Consider the following 25,155-nt stretch of genomic DNA (forward strand, 5'->3'; position numbering starts at 1 on the left):
GTATGCGCACAGTGCAAGGCACCTAGACATCTGCCCAGAGGGAAATTACAACCCCTTCCTGTTCCGCAACGACCGTGGTCACACCTATTGGTGGATTTCGTGACGGATCTTCCCCCGTCACGGGGTAACACCACAATCCTGGTCGTTGTGGATCGGTTTTCTAAGTCCTGCCGTCTCCTTCCTTTGCCCGGTCTCCCTACGGCTCTACAAACTGTGGAGGCCCTGTTCACCCATGTATTCCGGCACAACGGGGTGCCTGAGGACATAGTGTCTGATCGGGGTCCCCAATTTACATCTAGAGTCTGGAGGGCGTTTATGGAACGCCTGGGGGTCTCGGTCAGCCTTACCTCAGGTTTCCACCCCGAGAGCAACGGGCAGGTGAAAAGAGTCAACCAAGAGGTGGGTAGGTTTCTGCGGTCCTATTGCCAGGACCGGCCGGGGGAGTGGGCGTCGTTTATCCCCTGGGCGGAGATGGCCCAAAACTCTCTCCTCCACTTTTCTACTAATCTTACCCCTTTTCAGTGTGTGCTGGGTTATCAGCCGGTCCTGGCACCATGGCATCAGAGCCAGATCGAGGCTCCTGTGGTGGATGAATGTTTTCGGCACTCGGAGGAGACATGGAACGCTGCCCATGTACGACTACAATGAGCCATCAGGCGGCAAAAGACGAGTGCCGACAGCCACCGCAGTGAGGCCCCGGTTTATGCACCGGGGGATCGGGTCTGGCTCTCGACCCGAAACCTGCCCCTTCACCTGCCCTGCCGGAAGCTGGGTCCGCGGTTTGTGGGGCCATTCAAAGACCTGAGGAGACTGAATGAGGTTTGTTATAGGTTACAACTCCCCCCTGATTATCATATTAACCCCTCGTTCCATGTGTCTTTCCTCAGGCCGGTGGTGGCTGGTCCGCTCCAGCAGTCTGAGGTGCGGGAGGTTCCTCTGCCCCCTCTGGACATCGAGGGGGCCCCGGCGTACACAGTACGAACCATTATGGACTGCAGACGTCGGGCGAGTGGCCTTCAGTACCTTGTGGAGTGGGAGGGGTACAGCCCGGAGGAGCGATGCTGGGTACCGGCGGAGGACATCCTGGACCCATCGTTAATCCAGGAGTTTCACCGCTTCCGCCCGGATCGCCCTGCGCCCCGTCCTCCGGGTTGTCCCCGAGGCCGGTGTCGGCGCGCGGCTCGTCAAGGAGGGGTACTGTCACGACTTCCGCCGAAGTCGGCCCCTCTCCTTGTTCGGGCGGCGGTCGACGTCACCGGCTTACTAGTCACCACCGATCTATGTTTTCCTGTTCGTTTTGTTATGTCTTAATTATACACACCTGTTTTCAATTCCCTGATTATGTTCCTTATTTAACCCTCTGGCTTCCCTTTCTGTCTTGTCCGTGATTGTTCATGTTTAGTGGTTGTTGGAGGTGTTTCTCCCAACCCTGTTATTTTGCTGTGGGATAATTTTTGATTGTGGTTTTTGAGTAAACACGTTTCTTTGCACTTATTCCCTGTGTCCTGCGCCTGACTCCGCTACTTCTCCAAACGAAAGCGTTACAGGGTGAAGCAAAATGCTTGTGTTTCTAGCTCCAACAGTGAAGTAATATCTAACAATTCACAACAATAAACACAAACCTAAAAGTAAAATAATGGAATTATTGAATATATAAATATTAGGATGAGCAATGTCAGAGTGGCATAGACTAAAATACAGTAGAATAGAATGCAGTATATACATATGAGATGAGTAAAACAAAAATGTGTAAACATTATTAAAGTGACTAGTGTTCCATTATTAAAGTGGCCAGTGATTTCAATAATATGTTTCAAGGGCAGCAGCCTCTAATGTGCAGGTTACGGTGGAAAAAAGTATTTGATCCCCTGCTGATTTTGTACGTTTGCCCACTTACAAACAAATGATCAGTCTATAATTTTAATGGTAGGTTTATTTGAACAGTGAGAGACAGAATAACAACAAAAAAATCCAGAAAAACACGTCAAAAATGTTATAAAAGGATTTGCATTTTAATGAGGGAAATAAGTATTTGATCCCTCTGCAAAACATGACTTAGTACTTGGTGGCAAAACCCTTGTTGGCAATCACAGAGGTCAGACATTTCTTGTAGTTGGCCACCAAGTTTCCATACATTTCAGGAGGGATTTTGTCCCACTCCTCTTGGCAGATCTTCTCCAAGTCATTAAGGTTTCGAGGCTGACGTTTGGCAACTCGAACCTTCAGCTCCCTCCACAGATTTTCTATGGGATTAAGGTCTGGAGACTGGCTAGGCCACACCAGGACCTTAATGTGCTTCTTCTTGAGCCACTCCTTTGTTGCCTTGGCCATGTGTTTTGGGTCATTGCCATGCTGGAATACCCATCCACGACCCATTTTCAATGCCCTGGCTGAGGGAAGGAGGTTCTCACCCAAGATTTGACAGTACATGGCCCCGTCAAATGATGCGGTGAAGTTGTCCTGTCCCCTTAGCAGAAAAACACCCCCAAAGCATAATGTTTCCACCTCCATGTTTGACGGTGGAGATGGTGTTGTTGGGGTCATAGGCAGCATTCCTCCTCCTCCAAACACGGCGAGTCGAGTTGATGCCAAAGAGCTCCATTTTGGTCTCATCTGACCACAACACTTTCACCAGTTGTCCTCTGAATCCTTCAGATGTTCATTGGCAAACTTCAGACGGGCATGTATATGTATTCTTGAGCAGGGGGACCTTGCGGGCGCAGCAGGATTTCAGACCTTCACGGCGTAGTGTCTTACCAATTGTTTTCTTGGTGACTATGGTCCCAGCTGCCTTGAGATCATTGACAAGATACTCCCGTGTAGTTCTGGGCTGATTCCTCACCGTTGTCATGATCATTGCAGCTCCACGAGGTGAGATCTTGCATGGAGCCCCAGGCCGAGGGATATTGACAGTTCTTTTGTGTTTCTTCCATTTGCGAATAATCGCACCAAATGTTGTCACTTTCTCACCAAGCTGCTTGGCGATGGTCTTGTAGCCCATTCCAGCCTTGTGTAGGTCTACAATCTTGTCCCTGACATCCTTGGAGAGCTCTTTGGTCTTGGCCATGGTGGAGAGTTTGCAATCTGATTGATTGATTGTTTCTGTGGACAGGTGTCTTTTTTACAGGTAACAAGCTGCGGTTAGGAGGACTCCCTTTAAGAGTGTGCTCCTAATCTCAGCTCGTTACCTGTATAAAAGACACCTGGGAGCTAGAAATCTTTCTGATTGAGAGGGGGTCAAATACTTATTTCCCTCATTAAAATGCTAATCAATTTATAACATTTTTGACATGCGTTTTTCTGGATTTTTTTGTTGTTATTCTGTCTCTCACTGTTCAAATAAACCTACCATTAAAATTATAGACTGATCCTTTCTTTATCAGTGGGCAAACGTACAAAATCAGCAGGGGATCAAATACTTTTTTCCCCCACTGTACGTAACCGGGGATGTCTATTTAACAGTCTGATGGCCTTGAGATAGAAGTTGTTTTTCAGTCTCTCGGTCCCAGCTTTGATGCATCTGTACTGACCTCTCCTTCTGGATGATAGCGGGGTGAACAGGCAGTGGCTCGGGTGGTTGTTGTCCTTGATGATCTTTTTGGCCTTCCTGTGACATTGGGTGCTGTAGGTATCCTGGATGGCAGGTAGTTTGCTCCCGTGATGCGTTGGGCAGACCACACCACCCCATGGACCAACATCCCTGTGGAATGCTTTTGTCACCTTGTAGAGTGACACCCCGACGAAGGCAAAAGTGGTGCAACTCAATATAGGAAGGTGTTCCTAATGTTTTGTACACTTGGTGTACTTAAAATGTTTCTCTTTACTATATGAATGGTTGCAGCAAGTTATGTGAGCCAGAGTAGTACACTGGATGGTGCTATTGTACTACTGATATGATGAACTCTGTGTTAGGGAGACTGATTGGCAGTAGAAGGATTGTGTGCGTGTGCGCATACTGGCTGTCCCCAGAGTGTTGTGAGCGTCTGGTGACGAGCGGAGCCATGCTGGTCATCTTCGGCGCTCATCTGCAGCTGCAACCGGAGCATCCCCTGTATGGGGGTCATTACCTACGCCATCCAGGTCCTCATCAACCTCTCCAAGGTGGGTCCTCCACCCCACACTCCTGCAGTGCTTTCATACAGCCACTGTGTTGTGCCCAGGCCCATATCAATCACATCCTGGTAATTTTTAAATTCTTATTACTTTCACTTTATGTGATATGTATTGCCCTGTTCAGAATGTCAAATGTTTTTTTCATAGCAATTCTTACTGAACATGAACATTCTCTGCCTTCGTGGCTACCTTCCTTCCCTAAGAGTGTCCCCCACCCCCTCCACCAGTATAACAAGACAATCAAGGCGGTGTATGAGGTAGAGAACTCTGTGGACACGCTGCTGGATCTGCTGCAGATCTACAGGAAGAAGGCAGGAGACAAGGTGGCTGACAAGGGAGGCAGCATCTTCACTAAGGCCTGCTTTCTCCTGGTCATCTTGCTGCAGGATCAGAGCAGGGCTCTAGTATGGCACTACTACTACAACAAACAACATCATGATCAGTATATTTACCTTATTTTGGAAAAGCTTTTTATACAACTAAAACAAAACATTGGTAATAACATGAAAAAGATGTGACTCGTGAAGCAAGAAAACAGTTTGGAGATTACGGGAAAATTATTAGACAACAGTCGAGGACACAGCAGTTCACCTGAAACAAGACTGAATCCAAACACTGTTGATTTTATGTGCATTTTACATTTACTTTTCGCCACATTTGTTGATAACAAAATCTGAAAATACTCTGGATACATTCAGTAACATGATAAGAATATTCCTGGAAAATGTGGGGTAGGTGCACCTACCTCACATTTTCCAGGAATATTTTTTATCATGTAACATAAGATAAAAAATGACCAGGGTTTGAGTGAGATGACTAACTGGTGTTTCCAATTGGCCACACACTTCTCCAAAGTGTATATATATACAGAAGTCATATACATATTCATAAGTTCATATACAGTTCAATGCACTTTTATGACCAAAATAAGTTCATTTTTGAGCTCTCGTAGCTTTGCCTTTGATGAACTAGAGCAAGCACACCTAGTTTTGTTTGTTTACGCAATCCGGGTCAGATGGGCTTTATTTGAAAGCTTATCTAATGCCAACATGACTAGCTCAATACGGTCCAAAATAAAATACGATCTTAGTGTTAGGCTTTCACAAGTCAATTCAGCTCCCTCACGACGCCAGGACAGCGGAGTCAATCACCACCTTCCGGAGACACCTGAAACCCCACCTCTTTAAGGAATACCTGGGATAGGATAAAGTAATCCTTCTAACCCCCCCTTAAAAGATTTAGATGCACTATTGTAAAGTGGTTGTTCCACTGGATATTATAAGGTGAATGCACCAATTTGTAAGACGCTCTGGATAAGAGCGTCTGCTAAATGACTTAAATGTAAATGTAAATGTATCGTAATTTTGATGCGCATAGAAAGGATTCATGAGTGCCTTCAGGTGCGTGTTCTACGTAAGATTTTCTTCACAATAGACAAACAGGCTCATTCTGTTCAGAACAACCCGGAGTATGACACCATGTCATCTTGTAACTGTACATCAAACTTAGCGATGGAAAATATTGACACTGTATATAACATACGTTTTATGAAATGGAAACGTGAACGGGTGTTTTGCTTGCTTGTATGGCATCAAAGCGGTATTTATTACAATGCTCAGGGTCTCATCTTTAACAACACCTCAGGTCCTCTTAATTTACAGCATTTCCCTCACTCAGACAACAAATGTGTAAAAGTTGCCCAATTAGCGGAACGGATGCTTGTTGCATGCAGTGCCCAAGTTCAGAATGGCTGTCAGTCAAAACCCATACATCGCTGTGAAGCGCAGAACCTGAGCTCTGACGTTATTTATAGCATGCAACTGTACAGCTACTGCGTTCCAATTTAGGCACTTATTAGTGTCCAAATTTGCCGTTTTCAACCTGTATATGGGTACAAGTGTAAAGGGCTACGGGGTCCAGTGGCGACGAGTCATTCAGAGCAGGTGGGGGCAGAGTTAATAAAGCCGCTGTCACTGGTGTATAGAGGAGTAGGCAGGAGGCAGTCGCAGGTTTAGAACTACTGAGTTTATTTAAGCACCATAGATCAAAGCGGGATGAAACCCAAACGCTGTTGTGCTCAAAATATATCTTCATAAACAAAAAGGCACAGGGCGAACCCAAAGTGCAAAATATAAAGTGCTCAGGAAATAGTAGGAGAGATTCCTCTCAGAAAAACAAGTAACATTTGCAATGCATATATATATATATATACAGTGATAGAGTGGGGATTAGAACCAGGTGGTGTGTGTGTGTGTGTGTGTGTGTGTGTAATGATGACGAGACAAGTCAGGGGTTGATGAGTGACGGGCTTTTGCCAGCAGTAGGTTCGGCAACACCGAACGCCTGAGCTGGACAGGAGGGGGAGCCAAAGCGAAACAGGTCTCTTTTTTGCTTTCTTGAGCTCCAAAATGCATGTGTTTCAGCCTAGCTCAGTGCTTCTGTGGTCTCTAGTTGTGCCGTGATTGGCTCAGTGTTCTGTCACTCAGGGGACACTACATCACTGGAAAATCTATGGGTAGAGCTCGAAAATTCAAGCCCCTTGGGTGCTGCCATAGACTTACATTAGAAGTGCCCATCCAAGAAGGCTCAAGGTCATTGGCCACAGATAAAATGATGTCAAATCACATTATATCTACCGCAGCTTTGATTGGACTGATCAAGGCAAGCTAGACAAGAAGTCATCAATAACAAATCAAGTCGACAATCTACTGGCAAATCCTTTTCAATCCTTGTCATATGAAGAGAAATTATAGATTAAACATATAGGTGCTCATCAGCCATTGGACATAAACATTACACAAGTTGGAAATCGCAAATTTTACATTGAGTGTTGAGGCACGACTGCAGCCTCGGGTTTGATCCAGGCTGTGTCACAGCCAGCCTACTCTGGGAGACCCATGGGATGGTGCACAATTGGCCCAGCGTCGTCCGGGTTAGGGGAGGGTTTGGCCGGCCGTGATTTCCTTGTCTCATCATGCTCTAGCGACTCAGGGCCAGGCGCCTGCAAGCTGACTTCCGTCGTCATTTCACAGTGTTTCCTCTGACACATTGTTGTGGCTGGCTTCCGGGTTAAGCGAGCAGTATGTCAAGAAGCAGTGTGGCTTGGCTCTCGACCTTCGTCGAGTCCTTACGGGAGTTGCAGCGATGAGACAAGATCGTAACTTCTGGTACATGGTGTTGCATGTGAATGTTTATCCTTTTCTATTTATTTACCCTGTTTTTCTCCCCAATTTCGTGATATCCAATTGGTAAAATTTGAGTACATTGGCCATGATGTCAATCCAGCATGATTTCTGCCGCATTCAAAACTACTGGAAACTCAGAACTGGGAAATCTCCGACTTCAGTGAGTTAAAGACAACTGGGAACTCGGAAAAAAACTAGCTTCAACTTGGAAATCATTTTGAACGGTCATCCAACTCAGAATTCCAAGTGAGCACAGCACAACAAGGTGAGTTCGAAACTGTATTGTATGCTGCTGCATGTATGATGTAATGTGCCAGGGAGATATGTATACTGTAGCCAAGAAAGTAATACTAAGTGTATGTTGTGTAGTAAGCTGTTAGTAGCCCATGTGCCTCACCCTAATAAGTTGGTCTCTTTCCCCCTCATAACTTAGCCTACTGTTCTAACTTGGTGGTGTACATGTAGCCTATAGCCTGTTTTAGAGAAATGTAATCATTAAATATTGTCTGCTTATATGCCCTCTTTAATTATCCTACTGTTCTGACTTGGTGTAATACTGTAAGAACGCCCTTGTTCTGAATTCTGTCGCTGTACATTTCAAAAGTGCTGAACAATAGTTATATTGACTGCATCCGTCCTGACTCGGATTGCCTATAATCCACTCATTGTTCCCATATGCCATAGTTTGTACATCTCAATTGTCAGTAGAAACCACATTTGTTTAACCTGTCAGGGCTAGGGGGCAGTATTTTCACGGCCGGATAAAAAACGTACCCGATTTAAACTGGTTACAACTCTTGCCCAGAAACGAGAATATGCATAGTATTAGTAGATTTGGATAGAAAACACTCTAAAGTTTCTAAAACTGTTTGAATGGTGTCTGAGTACACCAGAACTCATATGGCAGGCAAAAACCTGACAATATTCCAAGTAGGAAGTGGCCTGTCTGCGATTTTGTAGTTCTCCTTTTGCTTGTCTATCGAAACTACAGTATCCGTGGGGTTATGTTGCATTTTCTAAGGCTTCCATTGGCTCTCTAAAGCCGCCAGAAAGCGGATTGGGGCGTCTCCTGTCTCTGGGCAAAGTATAGTAACTCAGTTTGTCAGTGGTCTGCATTTAGTGCTGCATTTAGCTGTGTTTTAGGTTTTTGTGACATATATGCTTGCTTGAAAAATGGCTGTGTGGTTATTTATGTCTATGTACTCTCCTAACATAATCTAATGTTTTGCTTTCGCTGTAAAGCCTTTTTGAAACCGGATAATGTGGTTAGATTAACGAGAGTCTTATCTTTCAAATGGTGTAAAATAGTCATATGTTTGAAATATTGAAATGATTGCATTTGAGGTATTTTGCGCCATGCGATTCCACTGGCTGTTGAATAGAGTGGGACGCTAACGTCCCACCTAGCCCATAGAAGTTAAGCAAGTCAGCCATGTTTTTAAAAATGCAGAAAATGAGGCTGAATGAACTGTTTTGCTGCCAGACAAGGCTCTGCTGATAGCCAGGTGTAGCAGTAGTAAGGATTCCCTCCATGGTGCTGAAAATAAATCTCTGCTTTTGGGACAGCTTTAACCCTTTCATGCGTGAGTTCCAAATATCGCTAACAGTTCAAGTCTGCAGACATTTGCTCATCTGCTGTCCTGCATACACGTGTCCATATTTTACGTCTGTTGCCTGCATCGCAATCAAAGTTGTTTTCGTTACCAATAATAACTTTGGAAATGTGTGCGTTTCAATCAAAGTAAGTGCCTTATTACGTTATAATAGTATGTGTCGTGTTATGTCGTTTCTACTGTAGCATAATGTTTTTGTGTATATTCCTTATAACCGCAGACACGCGATGTAACGTTACTCATTTCATAACATTTATGGTGTTATACTCAATGCTTAGGTAGCTAGCTACATTCATCTATTAGCTCTGGAAAACAATGCTAATTGCGCCAGGGAAGTATTAGCATGTGTTGTATTTTGAAGCTACCCTGGCCTTATGACTCCCAAGTGGCACTACGTCTCAGTGCTAGAGGCGTCACTACAGACACCCATCTTCAAATCCAGACTGCGTTTCTATCAAAGTAAGTGTCTTATTACGTATAATAGTTTGTGTGTCGTGTTATACCGTTTCTACTGTAGCTCACTGTGTGTATGGAGCACAATATATCTGTGTATATTCCTTATAACCGTGGACACGCGAGGTAACGTTACTCATGTTACTCACCTTTTATGGTGTTATATTCAATCGTGCTTATGTAGCTAGTTACATTCTTCTATTAGCTCTGTAAAACAATGCTAAATGCGTCAGAAGTATTGGCAGGTTGTATTTTGAAGCTACCCTGGAAAAATTGAAAAATATCTTATACCACTTGGTCGTTTTCTCAGTGCATTCCACAAAGCTGTTTATTATGTCAGCCTTATCCACTGCCCCCATTTTGAGGTTATAGTCAAGCACGCAGTCTGGTTTGATGTTTCTCTGTCTGGTTTGTTTCTCTCTCCCGTCAGGTGGTCTAACTTCCCTGTGGCCAACATGGTTGCTGTATGGACAGTGGAGAGGACATGGATGTCTCGTTTGTCATGGCACTTTACTGCCAATTGTTAACATTTCTTATTTTGTATAATGGGTCATTTAGGATGGCAGTAGCGTTGTTGATGAAATGCAGTCATAGCAGCAGAACTAGAAAGCAGTCTTGGGAAAAAAGGGTGGCAAAGAAGGGAGTTGCAAACATAGGATCTGTGCTCCAGTATTCTCTTAGGGAGTTCTTCTTTACTATCCCCATGAGAAGGACTGTCACCAGGAATGTATACATTTCACTAATTGTGGTTGTCCCCCCCACTCCTGGCTCTCTCTTCTCCTATAGCTCCAAGGCATAGCGATTGGTCTCTGCTATGTCTCCCACCAACTCCTCTGTCAGAAACAACTTGAAGCACTCTGCCTCAGATGGAAATGGGACTCATCAACACAAACAGCAGGGCCAGGAGGGGTGAAATGGCTGGCAGCCTTACAGAACTCCTGTCGGTCTGCCTCCATCACCACCAGCATCTTGAAAGGGAACTGGGACTTTGTCAGTGGACAAGGGGTCCTCAGACAAGGGGTCCTCTGTCACTGTCAGAATCTGATTCCTGACTTTCAGACTCATTGTCAGAATTTTATTTTAATCTCCAGAATTTCTACATTTCTGAGTTGTCTCCTTTTGAAAGACATTGCTAATGCTACAGCTTAGCTCATTAGCTACATACATAAACAACAACACTGAATGTGTCACGTCCTGACCAGCAGATGGAGCTGTTGTAGTAGTTTTGGGGTCAGGACGTGGCAGTCTTGTGTGTGTGTGATTGTTCTGTGTTGGTCTTGTGACTCCTGATCAGGAACAGCTGGGGATCGTTGTTCCTGATTGGGAGTCATATATGTAGGAGTATGTTTGTCACTTGGTTTTGTGGGTAGTTGTTTTTGCACTGCGTTGGTGAGCCTGCAAAACTGTTTAGTGTTGTGGGTATCATTTATTGTTTTGTCAAGTGGATGCTTTACTCTTTTTTTGTTAATTAAAATATGAGTATCCACAACTCCGCTGCATTTTGGTCTTCCCTGCAACACAACAAAGGATTTTGTGACAGAACTACCCACCACCAAAGGACCAAGCAGCGGAGAAGAGGACAGAGGCAAGTGAGGGAGGAATGTTGGAAGTAGCGCGCTCGGGAGGTGATGGATTCCTGGTCACTGGAGGTGTTGACGGAGAGGATTGACTGGACATGGGAGCAGTTGCGGGTCCACTGTGACAACCTGCCTGGGAGGCAGGTAGAACCCGAGAGGCAGCCCCAATAATTTTTTAGGGGGGGGCACAAGGGCTATTTGGTGGGGCGAGATTACAGCCCCAGGCCAGCTCCCCGTACCCTTGTAGGGCAGACTGGACAGGTCCCGTGCTTTGGGGTTGGGGCTGTGGTGAGGCCTGGGATTTTCAGGCCGGTAGGCAAGGTACCAGCGCCCCGCATGTGCCAGGGCGAAGTAGGCATCGAGCCGGAAGGGGTGATGCCAACCCTGCGCTCAAGACCGCCAGTGCGCCCTTTCGGTCCGGTGTTTCCCGCTAGACGCACTAGCATGGAGGTGCGTGTCTCCAGGCTGGCACGTCCAGTACCAGCCCCACGCATCAGGAGTCTAGTGCGTCAGCCCAGCCTCGCCAGTCAACAGTCGCCGGAGCTGCCCGCCAGTCAACAGTCGCCGGAGCTGCCCGCCAGTCAACAGTCGCCGGAGCTGCCCGCCAGTCAACAGTCGCCGGAGCTGCCCGCCAGTCAACAGTCGCCGGAGCTGCCCGCCAGTCAACAGTCGCCGGAGCTGCCCGCCAGTCAACAGTCGCCGGAGCGGCCAGACTGCGCTGAACTGCCGGAGTGGCCAGACTGCGTGAACTGCGGAGTGGCCAGACTGCGCTGAACGCCGGAGTGGCCAGACTGCGCTGAACTGCCGGAGTGGCCCTCCTGCCCTCCGGCCCAGCCCGAGGGGCCCTCCGGCCCAGCCCGAGGGGCCCTCCGGCCCAGCCCGAGGGGCCCTCCTGTCCCCCGGCCCAGCCCGAGGGGCCCTCCTGTCCCCCGGCCCAGCCCGAGGGGCCCTCCTGTCCCCCGGCCCAGCCCGAGGGGCCCTCCTGTCCCCCGGCCCAGCCCGAGGGGCCCTCCTGTCCTCCGGCCCAGCCCGAGGGGTCCGTCTGCCTGGCGCAGCTATCGGCGCCACCGAAGTGGGCGACGCCGAGGGTGGCGAAAGGTCCACGTCCTGCACCTGAGCCACCTCCAGGATAGGTGGATTGGGGAGGGAGGGTGTAGCACAGTGCCGTCGTTGACGGCAGCCACCCTCCCTTCCCTCCCTTGTTGTTTAGGGGTTATTGTTTATGGGTTTTGTTGGGGATTTGGTTTGTTGGTGTTTTTTTTGTTGTTAGGTGCATTCCGGGGTCTGCACCTTGAGGGGGGGGTACTGTCACGTCCTGACCAGCAGATGGAGCTGTTGTAGTAGTTTTGGGGTCAGGACGTGGCAGTCTTGTGTGTGTGTGATTGTTCTGTGTTGGTCTTGTGACTCCTGATCAGGAACAGCTGGGGATCGTTGTTCCTGATTGGGAGTCATATATGTAGGAGTATGTTTGTCACTTGGTTTTGTGGGTAGTTGTTTTTGCACTGCGTTGGTGAGCCTGCAAAACTGTTTAGTGTTGTGGGTATCATTTATTGTTTTGTCAAGTGGATGCGTTACTCTTTTTTTGTTAATTAAAATATGAGTATCCACAACTCCGCTGCATTTTGGTCTTCCCTGCAACACAACGAAGGATTTTGTGACAGAATGGCTCAGAGTGGGAGTGAGAGGTTACCGTGATTGACTGCCTGCACGCGCCATTTGTATCAATAAATCACTATCAGAAAATGTTTTGTGTGGTATTATTGATATATTTACTATTTTATTCACGTTTTTCAATTACCGGTGATAAATCATGCATTCCGATTTTTGCATAGATTGTAATGGGTACATAGTATGTGTGTAAAATAATGTTTTGAAGGTTGTACTGATTATGATGACTTAAGCTAATTCCAGCTATGTGTGGAATCATGTTTGTTGACATACAATGAATTCTGGGTTTCACTTGATCGTCTGTTGGACCAAAGATGCTATAACAAAATGAGGTGAGTAAGGGTTCACACATTTTTTGAGAACTTCAGGAAATGAATGTGGGATGTGAACGGTGGTAGACAACACACCCCTTCAACATGCATACTATAAACAGACCAAACTAATCTTGTCTTCTCTTATTATCTTTGGTTTCTGTGAGGTAAAAAAGCATGGCTGCGCACTGAAACTAATCGTCGGATTACTTTCGATTTCTAGAAAGTGTTTTACTCAATTATTTTGATCAACGGTGAGCTCACCCGTGATGTGATTAATTATACATAGTAATTGCTATTAGCTAATTCATAGTGTAGTTTATGTCAGTCGAGAGTTAGAAAATATGACCGCTTGTGTTGCGTCAATCTTTCCTCAGTTAGCGCTAGGACAAATGTAGTCTACATTTTTCCGGTTAGGATGATTGTGTTATGCTATAGATACTTCTGTGAATATCTGAACATTGCATCCAAAAATAAACTGTTCACATTCTGGACATAACTTTGTAAGGACTGTATTTGTGTAAATAGTTTCTGAAAAAAGTGTGGCCAGCTCAAATGCTGATTGTTGCATCATTCGAAACTGGCCGTTCTAAATGAGCGTTCTAATCACACGGGCTGTGATGGTATGCTTCAGGGACCACTGTAGAACGATCACACCTGTGTGATGGTACGTGTGAAAGGGTTAAGTAGGCCCTAACAGTTTGTGGGAACCGTTCGTCACTGTTATAGTGCAATGAATGTATGGTTTAGTGTTTTGTTGTGTAGTGTAGTGGCTTTGCTGGCATGCCACTAGTTTGTCGCACCAAGATTTACATGCTAAAATCGCCACTGAGGCGTTGAGTGTAATTTATGATGGTTAAGACTTAAAATACTGGTCATTTGAGTCACGTGGGACCACCGAAAAAGATGGTAGGACTTTAGAGAGCTCCTAAAACCCACATGTAAATATTGAAATGGGGTGGCAGGGTAGCCTAGTGGTTAGAGCGTTGGACTAGTAACCGAAAGGTTGCAAGGTCGAATCCCCGAGCTGACAAGGTACAAATCTGTCGTTTTGCCCCTGAACAGGCAGTTAACCGACTGTTCCTAGGCTGTCATTGTCACGTCCTGACCAGTAGAGTTAGTATTTGTATTGTAGTTTGGTCAGGACGTGGCAGAAGGGTATTTGTTTCATATGGTTCGGGTTGTGTGTGTAGAAGGAATGGGGTGTTTGGTTTATGTATTCCGGTGTTTTAGTGTATGTTCTGGTTTTCTATGGTTTTCTGGTTTGTCTATTTCTTTGTTGTCTGTGTGGCTCCCGATCAGGAACAGCTGTACGTCGTTGTTTCTGATTGGGAGTCATATATTAGGAGCTTGTTTTCACCTGGGGTTTTTGTGGGTAGTTGTATTTTGCACTGCTGTGATTATAGCCTGTAAAACTGTCGTCTGCCGTTCTTTGTTTTGTTGTTTTTTTCGTGTTCTCTTTATTTAACCTCTCTAGGCTAGGCGGGACGAATTCGTCCCACCTACGTAACAGCCACTGCCAGCCTGTGGCGCGATTTTCAAAACCTTAAAAATCCTATTACTTCAATTTCTCAAACATATGACTATTTTACAGCCATTTAAAGACAAGACTCTCGTTAATCTAACCACACTGTCCGATTTCAAAAAGGCTTTACAACGAAAGCAAAACATTAGATTATGTCAGCAGAGTACCAAGCCAGAAATAATCAGACACCTATTTTTCAAGCCAGCATATAATGTCACCAAAACCCAGAAGACAGCTAAATGCAGCACTCACCTTTGATGATCTTCATCAGATGACAACCCTAGGACATTATGTTATACAATACATGCATGTTTTGTTCAATCAAGTTCATATTTATATCAAAAACCAGCTTTTTACATTAGCATGTGACGTTCAGAACTAGCATACCCCCCGCAAACTTCCGGGAATTCGCTAACATTTTACTAAATTACTCACGATAAACGTTCACAAAAAGCATAACAATTATTTTAAGAATTATAGATACAGACCTCTTCTATGCACTCGATATGTCCGATTTTAAAATAGCTTTTTGGTGAAAGCACATTTTGCAATATTCTAAGTACATAGCCCAGGCATCACGGGCTCGCTATTTAGACACCCGGCAAGTTTAGCACTCACCATAATCATATTTACTATTATAAAAGTTTGATTACCTTTTGTTGTCTTCGTCAGAATGCACTCCCCGGACTGCTACTTCAATAACAAATGTTGGTTTGGTCCAAAATAATCCATCGTTATATCCGAATAGCGGCGTTTTGTTCGTGCGTTCCAGACACTATCCGAAATAGTAAAGAAGTGTCACGAGCATGGCGCAATTCGTGACAATAAAATTCGAAATATTCCATTACCGTACTTCGAAGCATGTCAACCGCTGTTTAAAATCAATTTTTACGACATTTTTCTCGTAGAAAAGCGATAATATTCCGACAGGGAATCTCCTTTTCGGCAAACAGAGGAAAAAATCCCAAAGGCGGGGGCGGTCGGGGTCACGCGCATAAGCCCGTGTCCCTTGATCGGCCACTTGAGAAAGGCGATAATGTGTTTCAGCCTGGGGCTGGAATGACGACATTATGTTTTTTCCCGGGCTCTGAGCGCCTATGGACGACGTGGGAAGTGTCACGTTAGAGCAGAGATCCTTAGTAAATGATAGAGATGGAAAAGAAGTTCAAGAAATGGTCAGACAGGCCACTTCCTGTAAAGGAATCTCTCAGGTTTTGACCTGCCATTTGAGTTCTGTTATACTCACAGACACCATTCAAACAGTTTTAGAAAATGTAGGGTGTTTTCTATCCATATGTAATAAGTATATGCATATTCTAGTTACTGGGTAGGAGTGGTAACCAGATTAAATCGGGTATGTTTTTTTATCCAGCCGTGTCAATACTGCCCCCTATCCTAAACAGGTTAATAAAGATTAGCATCCACATTCCCGCTGCGTTTTGGTCATCTCTACACAACGACACCCGTGACAGTCATTGAAAATAAGAATTTGTTCTTAACTGACTTGCCTAGTTAAATAAAGGTGACAAAACAATGCAACAGGATACACTTTCGTTTTTGTGTTAATATACTGCTCAAAAAAATAAAGGGAACACTTAAACAACTCAATGTAACTCCAAGTCAATCACACTTCTGTGAAATCAAACTGTCCACTTAGGAAGCAACACTGATTGACAATACATTTCACATGCTGTTGTTCAAATGGAATAGACAACAGGTGGAAATTATAGGCAATAAGCAAGACTCCTCCAATAAAGGAGTGGTTCTGCAGGTGGAGACCACAGACCACTTCTCAGTTCCTATGCTACCTGGCTGATGTTTTGGTCACTTTTGAATGCTGGCGTTGCTTTCACTCTAGTGGTAGCATGAGACGGAGTCTACAACCCACACAAGTGGCTCAGGTAGTGCAGCTCATCCATCCATGGCACATCAATGCGAGCTGTGGCAAGAAGGTTTGCTGTGTCTGTCAGCGTAGTGTCCAGAGTATGGAGGCGCTACCAGGAGACAGGCCAGTACATCAGGAGATGTGGAGGAGGCCGTAGGAGGGCAACATCCCAGCAGCAGGACCGCTACCTCTGCCTTTGTGCAAGGAGGAGCAGAAGGAGCACTGCCAGAGCCCTGCAAAATGACCTCCAGCAGGCCACAAATGTGCATGTGTCTGCTCAAACGGTCAGAAACAGACTTCATGAGGGTGGTATGAGGGCCCGACGTCCACAGGTGGGGGTTGTGCTTACAGCCCAACACCGTGCAGGACGTTTGGGATTTGCCATGGAGCACCAAGATTGCCAAATTCGCCACTGGCGCCCTGTGCTCTTCACAGATGAAAGCAGGTTCACACTGAGCACGTGACAGACGTGACAGAGTCTGGAAACGCCGTGGAGAACGTTCTGCTGCCTGCAACATCCTCCAGCATGACCGATTTGGCGGTGGGTCAGTCATGGTGTGGGGTGGCATTTCTTTGGGGGGCCGCACAGCCCTCCATGTGCTCGCCAGAGGTAGCCTGACTGCCATTAGGTACCGAGATGAGATCCTCAGACCCCTTGTGAGACCACATGCTGGTGCGGTTGGCCCTGGGTTCCTCCTAATGCAAGACAATGCTAGACCTCTTGTGGCTGGAGTGTGTCAGCAGTTCCTGCAAGAGGAAGGCATTGATGCTATGGACTGGCCCGCCCGTTCCCCAGACCTGAATCCAATTTGAGCACATCTGGGACATCATGTCTCGCTCCATCCACCAACACCACGTTGCACCACAGACTGTCCAGGAGTTGGCGGATGCTTTAGTCCAGGTCTGGGAGGAGATCCCTCAGGAGACCATCCGCCACCTCATCAGGAGCATGCCCAGGCGTTGTAGGGAGGTCATACAGGCACGTGGAGGCCACACACACTACTGAGCCTCATTTTGACTTGTTTTAAGGACATTACATCAAAGTTGGATCAGCCTGTAGTGTGGTTTTCCACTTTAATTTTGAGTGTGACTCCAAATCCAGACCTCCATGGGTTGATAAATTGGATTTCCATTGATCATTTTTGTGTGATTTTGTTGTCAGCACATTCAACTATGTAAAGAAAAAAGTATTTAATAAGATTATTGTATTCATTCAGATCTAGGATGTGTTGTTTAAGTGTTCCCTTTATTTTTTTGAGCAGTATATATTGATTTGAAGTACAGTTTAATATAAAGTGCCGTTATTGGAATGTCGACATGCTAAAAACTTCTTCAAGCTCACACTGTATTCACAGAAGGCCACATCGACTAGCAAACAAACAGCAAGTCCTACTGAATCCCCCCACCAAGACATGGATAAACATGTAATCCGGGAGAAATAGGTAAATCTGAAGGATATATTTGAGCAAATGGGAAAGATGAATAAAACTTTGAGTGTTGTATCCGATGTCTCTGTATGATAAAAACGAGCTAAAGGAAAAAGTTGATGCGATACAAGAGAGGATGGATGGGGCAGAGGGACAGATTTCGAAATTGGAGGATGCCCTCTCCGGTCTGGAGAAGGGTAATGAGAATCACGAGAAAAAGGTGGACATATTGTATCGTGTCGAAGAACATCAGAACAGAAGCAGGTGAGATTGGTTAATCTGAAAGAGGGGAGTGAGGCTGGCTGTGGACTAATCTTGTGTGTGCAGAAAATTATCACAGAAGGCTTTGAAGACTGTCACGAATTCGAAATTGAACGAGCCCATCGCATCTTAACCTGTTGGGGCTAGGGGGCAGTATTTGCACGGCCGGATAAAAAACGTACCCGATTTAATCTGGTTACTACTCCTGCCCAGTAACTAGAATATGCATATAATTATTGGCTTTGGATAGAAAACACCCTAAAGTTTCTAAAACTGTTTGAATGGTGTCTGTGAGTATAACAGAACTCATTTGGCAGGCCAAAACCTGAGAAGATTCCTTACAGGAAGTGGCCTGTCTGACCATTTCTTTCCCTCCTTGATCATCTCTAACAAATACAGGGGATCTCTGGCATGACGTGACACTTTCTACGGCTCCCATGGGCTCTCAGAAGCCGGGAAAAAGCTGAACGATGTAATTCCATCCCCAGGCTGAAACACATTAGTGCGTTTGGCAAGTGCTCTATCAGAGGGCCATTAGACTGAGGCTCGTGCATGAGGGGATAGCTGCTTTTACTTTCACTCTCTTTGTAATAAAAATAGATTTCCCGGTCGGAATATTATCGCTTTTTTTACGAGAAAAATGGCATAAAAATTGATTTTTAACAGCGGTTGACATGCTTCGAAGTACGGTAATGGAATATTTAGAATTTTTTTGTCACGAAATGCGCCATGCTCGTCACCCTTATTTACCCTTTCGGATAGTGTCTTGAACGCACGAACAAAACGCCGCTATTTGGATATAACAATGGATTATTTGGGACCAAACCAACATTTGTTATAGAAGTAGAAGTCCTGGGAGTGCATTCTGACGAAGAACAGCAAAGGTAATAACATTTTTCATATAGTAAATCTGACTTTGGTGAGTGCTAAACTTGCTGGGTGTCTAAATAGCTAGCCCTGTGATGCCGGGCTATCTACTTAGAATATTTCAAAATGTGCTTTCACCGAAAAGCTATTTTAAAATCGGACATATCGAGTGCATAGAATGAGTTCTGTATCTATAATTCTTAAAATAATTGTTATGTTTTTTGTGAACGTTTATCGTGAGTAATTTAGTCAATTCACCGGCAGTGTTCGGTCGGAATGCTAGTCACATGCTAGTCACATGCTAATGTAAAAAGCTGTTTTTTGATATAAATATGAACTTGATTGAACAAAACATGCATGTATTGTATAACATAATGTCCTAGGGTTGTCATCTGATGAAGATCATCAAAGGTTAGTGCTGCATTTAGCTGTGGTTTGGGTTTATGTGACATTATATGCTAGCTTGAAAAATGGGTGTCTGATTATTTCTGGCTGGGTACTCTGCTGACATAATCTAATGTTTTGCTTTCGTTGTAAAGCCTTTGCATTTTTGAGGTATTTGAATATCGCACCACGGGATTACACTGGCTGTTGAGTAGGTAGCGCATAGAGGTTAATCATGCCTGATGAGAATGGGCCCCCGAGAACGGTTCTCATCCACTTCCTACAATCTAGAGCCCGGAACAAGGTACTTAACCTGTTAGGGCTAGGGGGCAGCATTTGCACGTCTGGATAAAAAAAAATGTACCCGATTTAATCTGGTTACTAATCCTACCCAGTAACTAGAATATGCATATACTTATTATATATGGATAGAAAACACTCTAAAGTTTCTAAAACTGTTTGAATGGTGTCTGTGAGTATAACAGAAATCATTTGGCAGGCAAAACCCTGAGACATTTTCTGACAGGAAGTGGATACCTGATGTGTTGTATTGACTTTAAACCTATCCCATTGAAAAACACAGGGGCTGAGGAATATTTTGGCACTTCCTATTGCTTCCACTAGATGTCACCAGCCTTTACAAAGTGTTTTGAGTCTTCTGGAGGGAGATCTGACCGAACAAGAGCCATGGAACGATGATGGCCCATTAGACACCTGGCGCGCGAGTTCATGTTGGGTACCCTCGTTCCAATACGTTATAAAAGAGTATGCATTCGTCCACCTTGAATATTATTCATGTTCTGGTTAAAAAAGGCCCTAATGATTTATGCTATACAACGTTTGACATGTTTGAACGAACGTAAATATATTTTTTCCCCTCGTTCATGACGAGAAGTCCGGCTGGCTTAGATCATGTGCTAACAAGACGGAGATTTTTGGACATAAATGATGAGCTTTTTTGAACAAAACTACATTCGTTATGGACCTGTGATACCTGGAAGTGACATCTGATGAAGAGAATCAAAGGTAATGGATTATTTACATAGTATTTTCGATTTTAGATCTCCCCAACATGACGTCTAGTCTGTATCGCAACGCGTATTTTTCTGGGCGCAGTGCTCAGATTATTGCAAAGTGTGATTTCCCAGTAAGGTTATTTTTAAATCTGGCAAGTTGATTGCGTTCAAGAGATGTAAATCTATAATTCTTTAAATGACAATATAATATTTTACCAATGTTTTCTAATTTTAATTATTTAATTTGTGACGCTGACTTGACTGCCGGTTATTGGAGGGAAACGATTTCCTCAACATCAATGCCATAGTAAAACGCTGTTTTTGGATATAAATATGAACTTGATAGAACTAAAAATGCATGCATTGTCTAACATAATGTCCTAGGAGTGTCATCTGATGGAGATTGTAAAAGGTTAGTGCATCATTTTAGCTGGTTTTATGGTTTTGGTGACCCTGTCTTTGACTTGACAAAACATTACACACAACTCTTGTAAATGTACTGTCCTAACATACTCTAAATTTATGCTTTCGCCGTAAAATCTTTTTGAAATCGTAAAACGTGGTTAGATTAAGGAGATGTTTATCTTTCAAATGGTGTAAAATAGTTGTATTTTTGAAAAATTTGAATTTTGACATTTATTTGGATTCAAATTTGCCGCTCTTGAAATGCACCTGCTGTTGATGGAGTGCACCACGGGTGGGCTATATTAGCAATACTCACCTTAGTCCCGCAAATACATAGGCTAACTTAATTTGTATTGTAAACGGCATTTAATTGAACTTGTATTTTATCTTGTCCAGTCTTCTTTATCTAGGCTAAACAACTTGGTCTAGCAAGAATCTCTCTGCCGCCACGTTGTCTTTGAACATAATTGTCTTTCCCATCCAAGTAAAGAGTAGGGTCGCTGGGAATGCCAGTGTAGTTGTTGCCTGATGTTATTCTCGTGTAGTTGTTTCTTCGCCGCTGCAAACTTTTTTTCTCTTCATTTCCAGTTCCTTGGACAGGTCCGGGAAAAAAGACAGCTGGAGGCCTTCCCACTGAACGCCACCCTTTTCTTTTGCCACTTTAAAACATCTTCAGGATTGGTGGGTCCCCTGCGGGACGGTTGAGCTAACGTGGGCTAATGCGATTATCATGAGGTTGTAAGTAACAAGAACATTTCCCAGGACAGACATATTTGATATTGGCAGAAAGCTTAGATTCTTGTTAATCTAACTGCACTGTCCAATTTACAGTAGCTATTACAGTGAAATAATGCCATGCTATTGTTTGAGGAGAGTGCAGAGTTTTGAAGATAAAAAGTTATTAATAAACAAATTAGGCACATTTGGGCAGTCTTGATAAAACATTTTGAACAGAAATGCAATGGTTCATTGGATCAGTCTGACAGTTTGCACATACACTGCTGCCATCTAGTGGCCAACATATAAATTGCACCTGGGCTGGAATAATACATTATGGCATTTCAAAGATGATGGTACAAAAAAAATACATTTTCTTTTGTATTGTCTTTTACCAGATCTAATGTGTTATATTCTTCTACATTCCTTTCACATTTTCACAAACTTCAAAGTGTTTCCTTTCAAATGGTACCAAGAATATGCATATCCCTGCTTCAGGGCCTGAGCTACAGGCAGTTTGATTTGGGTATGTCATTTTAGGCGAAAATTGAATAAAGGGGCCGATCCTTAAGCGCCTTATGGATCGTAAGGAATTTTGAGTTGAGACTGCAGGTTATCTTCTGCAGCATCAAAAATAGTTCTGTGATGATTCCTAGTTGCTTGGTTTTATTTTGGGATTGGTTTTCTACATTTATTTGCATTGTTTTATTGTACAGCAGCAGCATATATTGTGACATTTTATATAATGATGTTCATTAGAGTTGTCACGTGTTAAATGGGACACTTAACTATAATTACACAGGCTATAACTACTCAGAGCAAAAGTGGCTGATGGTTATGTAAACATCATCTCTTGGAACATAAATTGTTGTGGTAACCAAGTGAAGAGGAAAAAGATTTTGACATATTTAAAATCAAATCAGGTGGATATTGTGTTCAAACAGGAATCACATTTAACAGATACAGAAGCACTGAAATTTAGAGGCTGGGTTGCAGAAGTTCATCATAGCTCATGTATTATTCTCATAAGCAAAATATTCAATTTTGTAATATTGAAAAACACTGAGTTTGGCAGGCTTATCTGCATTGAGGCTCTTATAAATTATCACGCTTCAGGAGAAGACCCAGATGCAGACAGTGTCGGAGTAACAAAAGTGTATTACTGGAACAGGGGGCAGGCAAAACGACAGGTCAAGGGCAGGCAGAGGTCAGTATTCCAGATCAGAGTCCATAAGGTACAGAATGGCAGGCCGTCTCGGTGTCAGGGCAGGCAGAGGTCAATAACCCAGGGTTGTGTGACAAGGTACAGAAAGGCAGGCAGGCTCAGGGTCGGGGCAGGCAGAATGGTAAACTCGGGAAAACTAGAAAACAGGAAATAGAACAAGACAGGAGCATGTGGAAAACCGCTGGTAGGCTTGACGAACAAAATGAACTGGCAACAGACTAACAGAACACAGGTATAAATACACTGGGGATAATAGGGAAGATGGGCGACACCTGGAGGGGGGTGGAGACAAGCACAAAGACAGGTGAAACATCAGGGTGTGACATAAATGGGATTAAGGTGCAACATATATGCTCCTAACAAGGAGTACCCACATTTTTTTCTCATGAAGTCAACATTTTACTGGGAAATATGGAGCGGCAGATCGTCCTTGCTGGAGACTTTAACCAAGTGATGGACAATATGATTGATAGAAGTACATTTACAGGTAACTCCATGCCAAAGGATAGACCTGAAGTACATATGCTAGCAGAAGATATGGGCCTTACAGACATGGAGATTAAGAATGATAAAGAATATGCTTTTTCTCCCACTGTCATAAGACACACTCCATAATAGATTCCTTTTTGATATCTAATTTCATGGTTGATAATGTGATTGATTGCAAGATTGGGCCCATCACCTTCACAGATCATGCTATAGTAGAGTTACATGTTGATATAAACTCAGAAAATGTGAGGAAGGGTAGATTTAGACTCACCCCATGCTATTACAAGATTGGCTAAATAGCTAATCACTAACAGATGATCTTAGATCCTTTTTTTGAGATCAACATAAGCTTAACTGAAAGGATTTCCACAGTATGGGAAACCTCTAAAGCATATACTAGAGGGAAAATAATAGCATATGCATTCAACAAGAAGAGAGAAGGGTCTGAAGCAGTAAAAAGATTAGAAACTGAGATACTGTATGTGTCTTGGAAAGGGATTTGGCAAGACATTTCACAGATATCACATTTCTAACTGCCTGCAAATTGAGATTTCAGTTGCACGAAATGTAAAACAAAAATGCGGAATATGCACTGTTTAGGCTTAGAAACTGTTTTTATGAGGGCGGTGAGAAGACAGGCAGGCTACTAGAAAGACATCTAAAAATGCAGAACACTTCTAATGTAATCCCAGCAATTAAGAAGGGCAATGAAAGGGCAACCTCATCCAAAAAGATAGTGTTTCATGTTTTTAATGAAGATTTATATACATCGTCCTGTTCAGCGAGTCCCATTGAAATAGATACTTTTTTTCTGGTATAAAATTACCTAGATTATTAGATAGCCAGGTAGAGGACCTAGACTGTACTATAACAGAAGAGGATGAGCTTAGAGCAACCATTTTATCTATGAAAGCATATATCACTGTATCATCTGCATACATTGGAACTTCAGACCCTGTACAGACAGAAGGAAGATCATTAATGTATGATCTGAACAGTATTGACCTTTGGGACATGCCAACATTGTAGCTAAGAGTGGGAAAAAGTTAGTTTTGACAATTACGCTGATGAGACAGCACCAACTTTTTAAAGGTTTTAGATTTGGTCTCATCCCGTCAGCGGGATCAAAATCCAGCGAAAAATCATATCGCCAATTAGCATGAAAAAAAACATAATTAAAAAAATATAATAATAATATTTTTTTATTTTTTTTATAGATACACCTCTCCTGAATCGACCCACGTCGTCCGATTTCAAAAAGGTTTTACAGGAAAAGCAAATCATTAGATTATGTTAGATGAGTCCATCGTAAAAAGCAGCAACATAGCCATTTTCCAACCAACCACTTGCATCACATATAACCAAAAAACAGCTAAATGCAGCACTAACCTTTTACAAACTTCATCAGATGACACACCTAAGACATCATGTTACACAATGCATGCATTCTTTTGTTCAATAAAGGTCATATTTGTATATAAAAACAGCATTTTACATCGGCGTCTGACGTTGACTAACGAATTTCCCCTCAAATGCGTCCCGGGAAACAATGCTACAATTCCCTAAATTACTATCCTATAACGATTTTTTAAATTTATATTGTCAATCTAACATTTATAGATGAATATCTCTTGAGAACACCTGTCATACCAGATTTTAAATTAACTTTACTGGGTAATCACACTTTGCGAAAAAAGGAGATGCGATACTCAGAAAATGAGCTAATATACAGAGCTCGGCGCCATCTTGGAACAATCGCATGTCACATCTCATCTTGTATAATATTGTCAATAATCGCCTACCTTTAGTTGTCTTCATCAGAAAGAATCCCAGGTCCACAACAGATGTATTTTCGGTCGAAAAAGTCCATACTTCACGTTCCATTAGCCTGCTGTTGGTAGCGCGTCCTTGGGCTCTCTCCAAATTCTCCGATGTGCGCAGGGCTGAAGTTTCGGATAAAATGATTCTCCCGCCTGTAGGTTCGTTCAAACATGTCAAACGTTGTAAAACATTCATCTTCAGGGCCTGTAACAC

At 43.7% G+C, this 25,155-nt stretch overlaps 1 pseudogene; it reads left to right on the plus strand.

Moving 5' to 3' along the window:
- Nucleotides 1–3,879: 3,879 nt before the first annotated feature.
- LOC106583975 (abnormal spindle-like microcephaly-associated protein homolog) lies at nt 3,880–9,803 on the plus strand (annotated as a pseudogene).
- The last annotated feature ends 15,352 nt before the right edge of the window (nt 9,804–25,155 follow it).

The sequence above is a fragment of the Salmo salar genome, chromosome ssa23 (assembly GCF_905237065.1).
Source record: "Salmo salar chromosome ssa23, Ssal_v3.1, whole genome shotgun sequence".
In the NCBI taxonomy this organism is placed as follows: domain Eukaryota; kingdom Metazoa; phylum Chordata; class Actinopteri; order Salmoniformes; family Salmonidae; genus Salmo; species Salmo salar.